This window comes from Etheostoma spectabile, unplaced genomic scaffold (assembly GCF_008692095.1).
Source record: "Etheostoma spectabile isolate EspeVRDwgs_2016 unplaced genomic scaffold, UIUC_Espe_1.0 scaffold172, whole genome shotgun sequence".
In the NCBI taxonomy this organism is placed as follows: domain Eukaryota; kingdom Metazoa; phylum Chordata; class Actinopteri; order Perciformes; family Percidae; genus Etheostoma; species Etheostoma spectabile.
In genome coordinates, this window is record NW_022605573.1 from 1,006,582 (window position 1) to 1,016,229 (window position 9,648).

Below are 9,648 nucleotides of genomic sequence, written 5' to 3' on the forward strand. Positions count from 1 at the left end.
GGAATGGATGTTGATGGATAATCACAGACTGGAATATTTCAACTTTTGCTCAATACTATTTCAAAAACACTTCAAGCGAGAGATTTGTACTTGCCAAAGAGCGTTGTGTGGAATCAATCATGTTATTTTGGGTAATTACAATTGGGTAGTTCAAAAGAACATTGATATAGGAAAACAGCTCAATTTGACCCGAGGACAACATGAGGGTTATGAGACAAATGCACCTGACCAAGCGTCCATATTTTTTTAGATGGGAGGGGGAATGTGTTGCGACAGCAGCTTTGTTCTGCTCTCTGCTCTGTTCACAGCAAGACTTTTCTCGTTATTATATATTATTTCAACAACGACCCATCCACTATTAATCAAAGTGCTCATTGTTATGACTTGATCCGCAGATAAACTGGTTGCTATGGACGCTGAGTATCGCTGATCGTTTGAATCATGTGTGTTAACATGGATATAAATATTGCGATTAGAGAAAGAGAAACCATATCTTCACATCTCCGTACAGGCTCGCTGACAGCTCCTCCGCGCTAAGAGGATCTCTCTCTCTCTCTCTCTCTCTCTCTCTCTCTCTCTCTCTCTCTCTCTCCCTCCCTCTCTTGCTTACAAAATGCTTCAGTAACACTTTTTCATGATCTGGTCATTATGAAATGATAAGAGTACGCTGATTTCTATCACAGTTAAACACTTCAGCAGGGCGGGCGATTTTTGTGAGTACTATGAAAGAGAATCCTGCCGGCGCCACTGCTACATACCACATATCGTATAATGTCTATATCGGCCCAGAAAGCATGATTTGTTCAATTGCAATAAAAATATGTCTAAGTTAAAGACCAAGATCCATTTTGTTTCTATGGCTGGATAGACGCTTAGTGCCCTAGGCAACACTCTGGGTGGGGACCCTTGAAGTTGTTTTCAACGTGCTAACGTAGGGCTAGGGAAAGATTGTGGGTGGGGTTACAAAATGTAGGTTTCTGTGACACGCGGGACAAGAACAAGACCCAAACCTCGGTCTCCTGGGTGAAAGAGATGTTTGACCCATCCACTGCCCCGACCTGCCTCCTTACGCAGAGTTGCGGTCTTTCGTACTACTTGCTACCGTCGCCTCTCTTAACACTACATCATGTTACACCGCTGCTCTGCCGCCATACAGACACTAAAGGGGGATTTGTGCGTCGCCATGTGGCCCGTAGAGCCAGTAACCAAGCATCACTATTCAAGATACTCTATTGTCATTGTATGAACACCACACAATTTCTTTGGTGGGAACCAGTCCAGCAGCAGTAAGTAAATAAAAAGAAAATAAAAAAATTACATGAAAAGATTTTAAAAAAGACACATATAAAAGGTGTTGCACATAGTACTCATATGAGCATGTATGAGCAGTTTTTGTTTAGTTTTTGTGTGGCGTATGTGATGAGCTGGGAATGAAAACTGGTTGGATTACACCACTGGCCCTGAACCAGGTTGGCCCTATGCTGTAAATGATGTCACCGTACATAAAAATAAAGATTTACGCCAAGGCTAGGTCGGAGATGATTTCCCATAGTGCGCTGTATTTACTGCCTCGTGTCTGAAATATAATGGTAAAATTCATGCTTTATAGTGTGTGTTTAATAATTCATACAATGGAACAAAAACAAGTGGTGTACATGTTCACTACCATCTGATTATGGCCCTGCAACTCAATGTGTTGCATTTTGATTATCATTATCAATTTACAATAGTAAAGGATTCTGTGAGTGAAGATTCAACATGATGATACATCGGTGTCCAAAATGTCAACTTATGTCTAAAAATAATCATATTAAAGTGTTTAGTGTCTGTTATACAGGTGATGGGAAGGATGTTGGATTGTCCATGTCAACATTATGGGAGGTAATGAGCAGCCCCTCCCAAAATGGTACAGTCCAACCTTGACCGGAAGCCTGGACAGTCTGGCCACATTCAGCAATACTTCCAACCCAGTCATATTTTTCATAATGGTGAGCACTAATTGTACTCTAATGTATTTCCATGGGAAGCATCTTTTGAGATTTTCAGAGACCCCGGCGTGTGACGTGTCCTTTCCCTGTTGTTCTTTTCCCAAAACCCAACCTCCGTATAGTTGCTTCCCATAAAGGTCAAATTGAAAAACATTAGATGAAAATTCTCGCTCACCACCACGGAAAAACCCGACTAAAACGTGTCCATGTACACAAATCAAAAGATTCAAAATAACATGACGAACCGCCGCAAGGCTTTGTTGGTATTTGACACACAGTATTTAAGATGTGTTGTGGTTGTGGTTTTAAGTTGTGATTTTTTCTGTTTTTTTTTTATTTATGAATGAATTTAGTCCATTCATTCCCTGTGTTACTGTTTCCCTGTTATTTGCTCATGGTCATGTTTAACCCGTGTTCGCACTGTGTTTCCATGCTTCAGTATCCTGTTTTACTTTGTAGTGTCTGTTTCTCCTGTGTCATGCCTCGTTCGACTTCCTGTCTTGTGTTTTCCCGCCTTTATGATTGTCTGCCCTGCCCTGGCGTGTCTCACCTGTCCATCAGCCCTCACGACCACCTTCATTACCTTGTGTGTTTAGTTGCTGTGATTTCATTGTTTGTCGACCGATTGTCTGTTGACCGATCATTGTGTTTGTCACCCCCTACTTTCGTGTTTTTTTTATTTCCTAGTCTTCAGTTTTCTCAGTTTTTTGTAACTGCCTCTGCCTTTTTGCCTGTCTTCCTCCCTCAGGACTGCCTTTGTTCAAAGCAGTTTATTTAATCGTCTCGTCTCTGCACTTTTGGGTCCAAGCCTGCATGCCAAGACGCAACAAGATGCAGCAGAGGTAAAAAAAAACATGCAACTGTAAAAGGAAGTAAACAAACACCATGCAGCTGAAGCTAAGACAACATCTTCCCTATGTACAGGTGATAAGTGTTAAGCAGTGTTATCATAAATGGAACGTGTGGTGGCAACAACTTTTAAGTACCAAAGCTTGCTGTAAGGTTACGGACAGTGTGACTTCAGTGTTAGGAGTGCGCCCAGAGATAAAGATGGAAGGTAGATTAGATGATTAAAATGACAGTTTTAATCTATAATACGATCCATGCACACTGGGATGAGTGACGCTGCACATATCTATAGCTTTCCTGTAAATGTTAAATGTTTAAGTGTAACATGATTTTTGCCACCGGACTGGCCCTCCCTCTCCCTTCACTCCCTGAGTCGGCTGAACGTTTCAACCAGCTGCTAGAAGTATTAATAGTCCCGCTCTGATCCAGACTCAAATGTTGCTTTAATGAGGATAATTTGTTTCCCTCCTTGACAAAGTCAAATCCAGTCATTGTGTTGAGCTGTTTGCTGTACAGCACGGTGTCAGACATTAGGGCTGTATAGTGTGAAAGCAGACCAAATATCTTCCTGCACGGCGTCTATCAGCCTGTAGTCAAACCTTTATTGCAGCCTGAATGGCCTCATTAACCTTAGCCTGCCCAGACGCTCGGTATTACCATGGAGATTTAATGAACTGTCAAACCATGCTATAAGAGAGAGGGTGTGTGTGTGTGTGTGTGTGTGTGTGTGTGTGTGTGTGTGTGTGTGTGTGTGTGTGTGTGTGTGTGTGTGTGTGTGTGTGCCAGAATATTATGGTAGAACAGAGGGCAGATATCATGATGCTGAACATGTCACAATCGCCTCATTAAAGCATCATTCGTGAACAGCTCTTTCCTCCCTTCATACCTTTTCCCCATATGTCCCTCTCATTTCAACCTGTCTCATTTCCTCTTTCATTTATCTTCTTATATTATCAGCTTTTTCCTTTGTTTTCCCATATCCTCTCATGTCTATTCATGCAGTATTTTGCTGCTGACACTGTCATTTTCCCAACTCCATCTTCCAATGTAATCCTTCCGCTTCTCAATGCTGCTTTTCATAACCAGCAGGGAAGAGCTGACTTGTTTTCTTAGGATAAGTCCTTAAATTGCATCCACATTTCCTTCACTTGCTTTCCTTCTTTGCGTCTAAGTCCGTCCCCCCCTGAGGAAGCATGGGAGAGACGCGAGGAAACCATGGGAGGGGGGAGGAAACGAGGGCGGGGATGAGGCCTCTTTTCCTCTCAAGCGTCTTGTGAATTTGTCAGCTGTTTTTTTTTTTATCCTCACTCATAGCTCCTTACATCAATCCTCGATCCTCAGGGCAGGAATACCAGCTTTGAGAAGGCCTTAATCTGTGTGTATATGTATGTATGTATATTGTATCCTAGTATTTCATTCATATGTATATTCTCTGCTGTGTGACTGATTTTGCTAGTGTAACGCTATAATTTCCAATTTTATTGGATCAATATCTATCTATCTTTCTATCTTCAGATAGGTGGGGGACCAAACAACTTCCGGTGGAGCAAAGAGATATCAAATAAGAGACTTGAGATACACCCTAATAGAATATAATAGAATAGAAAGCCTTTATTGACATTATAAAGTGCAGTACCTGTGCAACAAGATTGAAGAAACTTCAAAAAAATTAATAGTACTAGTATATAGTAGTATATTAATAGTAGTATTAATACTTAAAAAATAGTGAGAAAGATAAAGGGTTTGTATACACAAAAATATAGTTTGGTGTATCAAAAGCCCTGAGTGTTAAACATTGCGCTGTAATAAAAATTAAATGGTTAAGTATTAAATACTGCACATTTAGTTGATGGCAAGGCTACCAAAACATCCAGACATCATTTTGTATTTTTCCTCACCCCTGGCGGGCTAATAAGGTGCATCTGGACTGCACATTAGAGTTTGGTCGTGCCCACAAGTTAATCGATAAATGACTCCACACGACTGGAAATAAGTTGGGAAATGTTTTATTCACCAGCTCCATCTCCACGGCCCTGTGGAGTATAGTCTGGCAACACCACAGACACATTCTAGGACAAGAGACAAAACAGCCCTGTGGGTTGTTCCTTTGAAACCAATCACAATTAGTGACGCCAAGCTCTTGACGCTTTGTATGTAAGGACACGTCAAAAGGGCCGTATATCCCCTAGTGATGGAAAGAAGCCCGGTCATACAATGATGGAGGATCTACAGCGCCAGTGGTGGCTCTGGGATGCTGTAGTCCCTCAACCTCTAACCTGTGTTAAGCCACAACGATGATGGGATCTAAGTCCTAACGTTATCATGCAAACATGCAGCTAACATTAATTGTCGCTGTCTCCATGAAGCTCTCAGCTAACACGTCATCTAAACACAGTGCCCACACAAAGATGACGCAGAGCTGGATGGAAATTGGCAAAATTTGCATTTAATGAACTTGTGACCTTTTAAACTCACTTTTGACCTGGATGGACAACAAGATCATGGTCGACGGGAAGACCACACAAGGGTTAATACGAGACACTATATGTCTCTATTTCTGGACAGTTTTGTAAGCAACTAACTCTGAAAAACACACCAACTATCCAAAAAGTTGCTCTAAACTGCCCCTTTTGTTTTGCTTTTTGCCATATTTCCCTGTTAGCACCCTGTCATTTCAAGTAAGGGAAAGATAAACACCAAAATATTGAGGCTCTGAGCTGCAGATTTCTTCTCAAATCAAACTCTAGTATGTAAAAAAAAAAAGTCCTGTTTCTCACCACTGGTGCAAAACAATTAACTCTCCAACTTACCCTTTAACTATAATTACCAAAGCTACAAAACATTGAGATAAAAATGATTGTGGTAAAACCCGCCATGCTTCTGGGCCTGGTTCCATTATGAAAGAGCGGTCATGCTCTCTTCCTGCATTACCCTCCAAACTTTAATCTACAACTATTTCATTACAGCCATTTCCAGGCATTTTAATAACCGTAAACCGAGACTGCAACATTAGCAGCGCGGCTGGCTCGGTCTCCGAAGCCCTTCAGCTGAACGGTGACGGCTCAGAATGTGTGCGTGGGAGTGTTTGTTTGTGTGTTTGGTTGTTGTTAGTTTCCAGTTTGGTCTGTATTTACGAGACATGGGTCTTTTTTTATTTCCTTGCATGTGTATTCAAGTCATGGTGTGTGCGTGTGTGTGTGTGCGCGTGTGTGTGTGTGGGGTGTGTGGGTGTGTGTGTGTGCGCGTGTGGTGGGGTGTGGTGTCGTGTGTGTGTGTGTGTGTGTGTGTGTGTGTGTGTGTGTGTGTGTGTGCTGGTCAATCAGTGAAGTGGATAATCGTTCCTCTGCACGTTAATTCTGCTTTTCCCTGAGAAGTCATTACAGAGACCATCGCTCCAGCAATTAGCCACCAGTGTGTAATGTAATTTAAGCAGCTGTGTGGGTGTGTGTGTGTGGTGTGTGGTGTGGGTGTGTGGGTGTGTGTGTGTGTGGTGTGTGTGTGATTGAGTTGAGTCTCAAATCTTGACCCTGAGTGTTTCATTAGTGTTTAATTTATTTTGCAAAGGAGACTGGTGTGTGTGTGTATGTGTGTGTGTGTGTGTGTGTGGTGTTTGTGTGTGTGTGTGTGTGTGTGTGTGTGTGTGGTGTGTGTGTGTGTGTGTGTGTGGCCTCTGCTTTTGAGAAGTAATTGCATGGTCAGGTGTTTTACCGACAGAGCTTGAATTTGTGTTTTGTATTTTCTGCATGCTTGAGTGTATCGGTTCACCTCCGTGTGTGTGTGTGTGTGTGTGTGTGTGTGTGTGTGTGTGTGTGTGTTGTACAGATCAGCGATGATTCAAATTCAGCAGCAGATTCCATCTTTTGATTAGAGGGGAAATTACAACGAGACCCTGAATATTAATACCTCTGCTTTGGACTCCACTCGGTAACAGCCTGGACTATTTATAGATCTTTTTGTGTGTGTGTGTGTGTGTGTGTGTGTGGGGGGACAAGGGCTGTTCAATTCTGAATCCATTAGCTAATCTCCCTCTTCTCATGTCACGTCTGAACAATACGTCACTAGAGGGAGAAACAGAAGGCATTGTGGGCTGAAGCTTCGTTCTGAGTAACGTTGGTACAGGGTGGAGTGACAGTCTGCGGCTCCCAGCTAAGCTAAGATGTAAACAAAGCTGGACTTGAAATACATGAAAACATTGGAGGTCAATGGCACTCGACATGTGTGTTGGACCTCCAGAATACACGGTATCTCAATACAATTGATTTCATCGAAGGCTAAATTTTGTGCTTTTTTTACAGCTAAATTGCCATTAAACCATGATTTTAACAGCATTTAAATAATCCATGTAAACTACATGCTGATCTATAGTTATCAAAATGCAGCTGAAACAACAGGGTATATGCAAGCTGGACTTCTAATTAATCCATTAAGGCAAATTGCAATCATCCATGCCTCTTGCTGTCTTTGGAAATCATTAAAACTGTGCATTTTAACTGGTAGAGTTAAAAGAAAATGATAGTTCTCAAGGAGCAGAGTAGAGAACACAGTCCAGCAGGGCTGCCTCGCTATGTCTCTGAGCTTATTACTATTTAATGTTAAGCTTCATACTGCAGAATGAATTAACCCTGGGAAATTCAATTTCTACCTTTCATGCCCTGACATTCTGCCTAATACTTTTTCTAGTCTTAAAGACAAAATGTCAAAGTGGAACTGAGAAGGCAGCAGCCAGTGTTGCGGTGAAGCTAACCGAGCCTAAACCCGAGACCAAGTCATCGAGACTGAGACCAATACTTTGAGGGGTTGAGACTGCAGACCAAGACCAGTGCGAGATCGATACAGCATGCCATGATCAAATCTGAAAAGTGTTATCGATAAGCACTCCTCAAATTGATCCAGATCACCCACATTCCCCTCCACAAAACACCCAGAGAAAAGAAATTAAGATTCTTCTTCATTCGTCTCAAGAGTCCTCTTTACCTGAGACAGCGAGAAGACTGAGTAAATATGCTGTCGATTCCAAGACCAGACCGAGACCTCTTGAAAAGTGGTCTTGAGACCGGTCTTACTACAACACAAGGCAGGAAGAGGGGGGTAAGACAGGCCCGTCCACAATAATAAGACAACTTCACTGTGTGCAATGTATGAACGCCCAAAAAGTTGCTTTCCCACTCACTCAGGGATATTTTTCGGACTTGTGGAGATGAATCTTCTCATTTCCTGGCCATCAGCAGCAGCTCCTTCAGCACAGCCAGAGGGAAGGTGGTCGAGCTCCGTGAATGTCAATGAGAAAAGCATACAGAGTTCATTTAGGTGAAGAGTTTTCTCTCCAATGCCCCTTGATATGTTAGTCAGGCAACAGTTGCAGGCTTTTGAAATACATCCAAAGGCGTACTGAAGCAGAGACGTGTCTGCTGTATAAATCTGCCGTGTCGTCCATAGGCTGATAGGATGACACGGCACAACGAGTTGAATTTGCATCTCTAGGATAGACACACCTCACTCAAAAAGCGATGCTTGGTCAGGTGACTTTGGCGTTTGTTACTGCCGCAAAAAAAGTGTCCTTTGGCATCATGTTTTGACGTGCTTGAGCAGGACTCTTGGCGTCACTTTTTTGACACTTTGGGTCAGGACTAGTTTGTTTTGTTGACATAAGACATGGAGCAACACATCTTACTCCCAGAATGTCAAAAAAGCGACGCTTGGTCAGGTGGGTGGGGTTACAAAATGAACCTTTCAGTGACACGCGGGACAAGAACGAGACACTTACCCCTGTCTACTGGGTCAAAGTCCTGTGTTTTTTGACCCATCCACCACCCAAACCTGCATCCTTACAGGGATTTAGGGCGTTTCATACTACTTGCTCGCGTTGTCTCTCTTAATAGTACGCCATCTTACAGCGCCTGCGGTCAATCTTTGATTTTTTGCGTCGGTATGGGACGCTGAGAGACACTGACCAAGCGTCAGTATTTTACGAATTGGGATTGAGAACGTGTTGGACATGCATAGGTGTCATTTGGAGACACTCATGTACAAGGTACAAGGTATCTGTATTATCCCAAAAAAAGCACACCAAAAAACAACAATGTAAATTACACTGTCTCTACACTGTTTCTTTTGTACTTGCTTACTTACTTATACAGTCAATGTTTCTTTTCTTTTTGTGTTTAGGAGCTGGCTTAAGACTGGAAGTTGATTTGACCAATCAGCTCGGTTTGCTGTTTGCCCATTCGTGTTGTTATTGAAGAGGTTATTGGCTACTCTGCAACCTTCGTTTTGCCACATATAAATAAATGTAATTTCCTCATTACGTGATTATGTGACGAGTTAATTTGCAGTGTACACCAATGATATATTAGTTATGGAGATGACTGCGATCGCTCATTCAATCAACCTCTATTTATCCTGGAGAGACCATTGAGGGGCGACCATTTTCACCATTTTCAGTGTCATTGAGTCAAATTGCAAAGACAAAATCAGAACAACCACACGTAAATTACAATCATAAGAAATGTAGAAGGACAAAAAAAAAAAAAAATTCAATTGGTAAATGATCCAATCCAGGAAAATAGTTATCATGTTCCCAAATCTCAAGTCCCTGACGGAAACCATGAGATTGGGTTTGACGTTTTGGGAAAAACGCTAGGAAATAGAGCTTTAATCAATGATGAAAAAAGAATTGAATGCTCAAACAACAACAAATGTTGTCCATCCGTACCTATGTGAATTGTGATGGACAAAATACTTTGAACATCTTTTAACTGCAGGAGTCTTTTGATATAATAATCCATGTGATATAAGCGAGAGCTGACCGTTG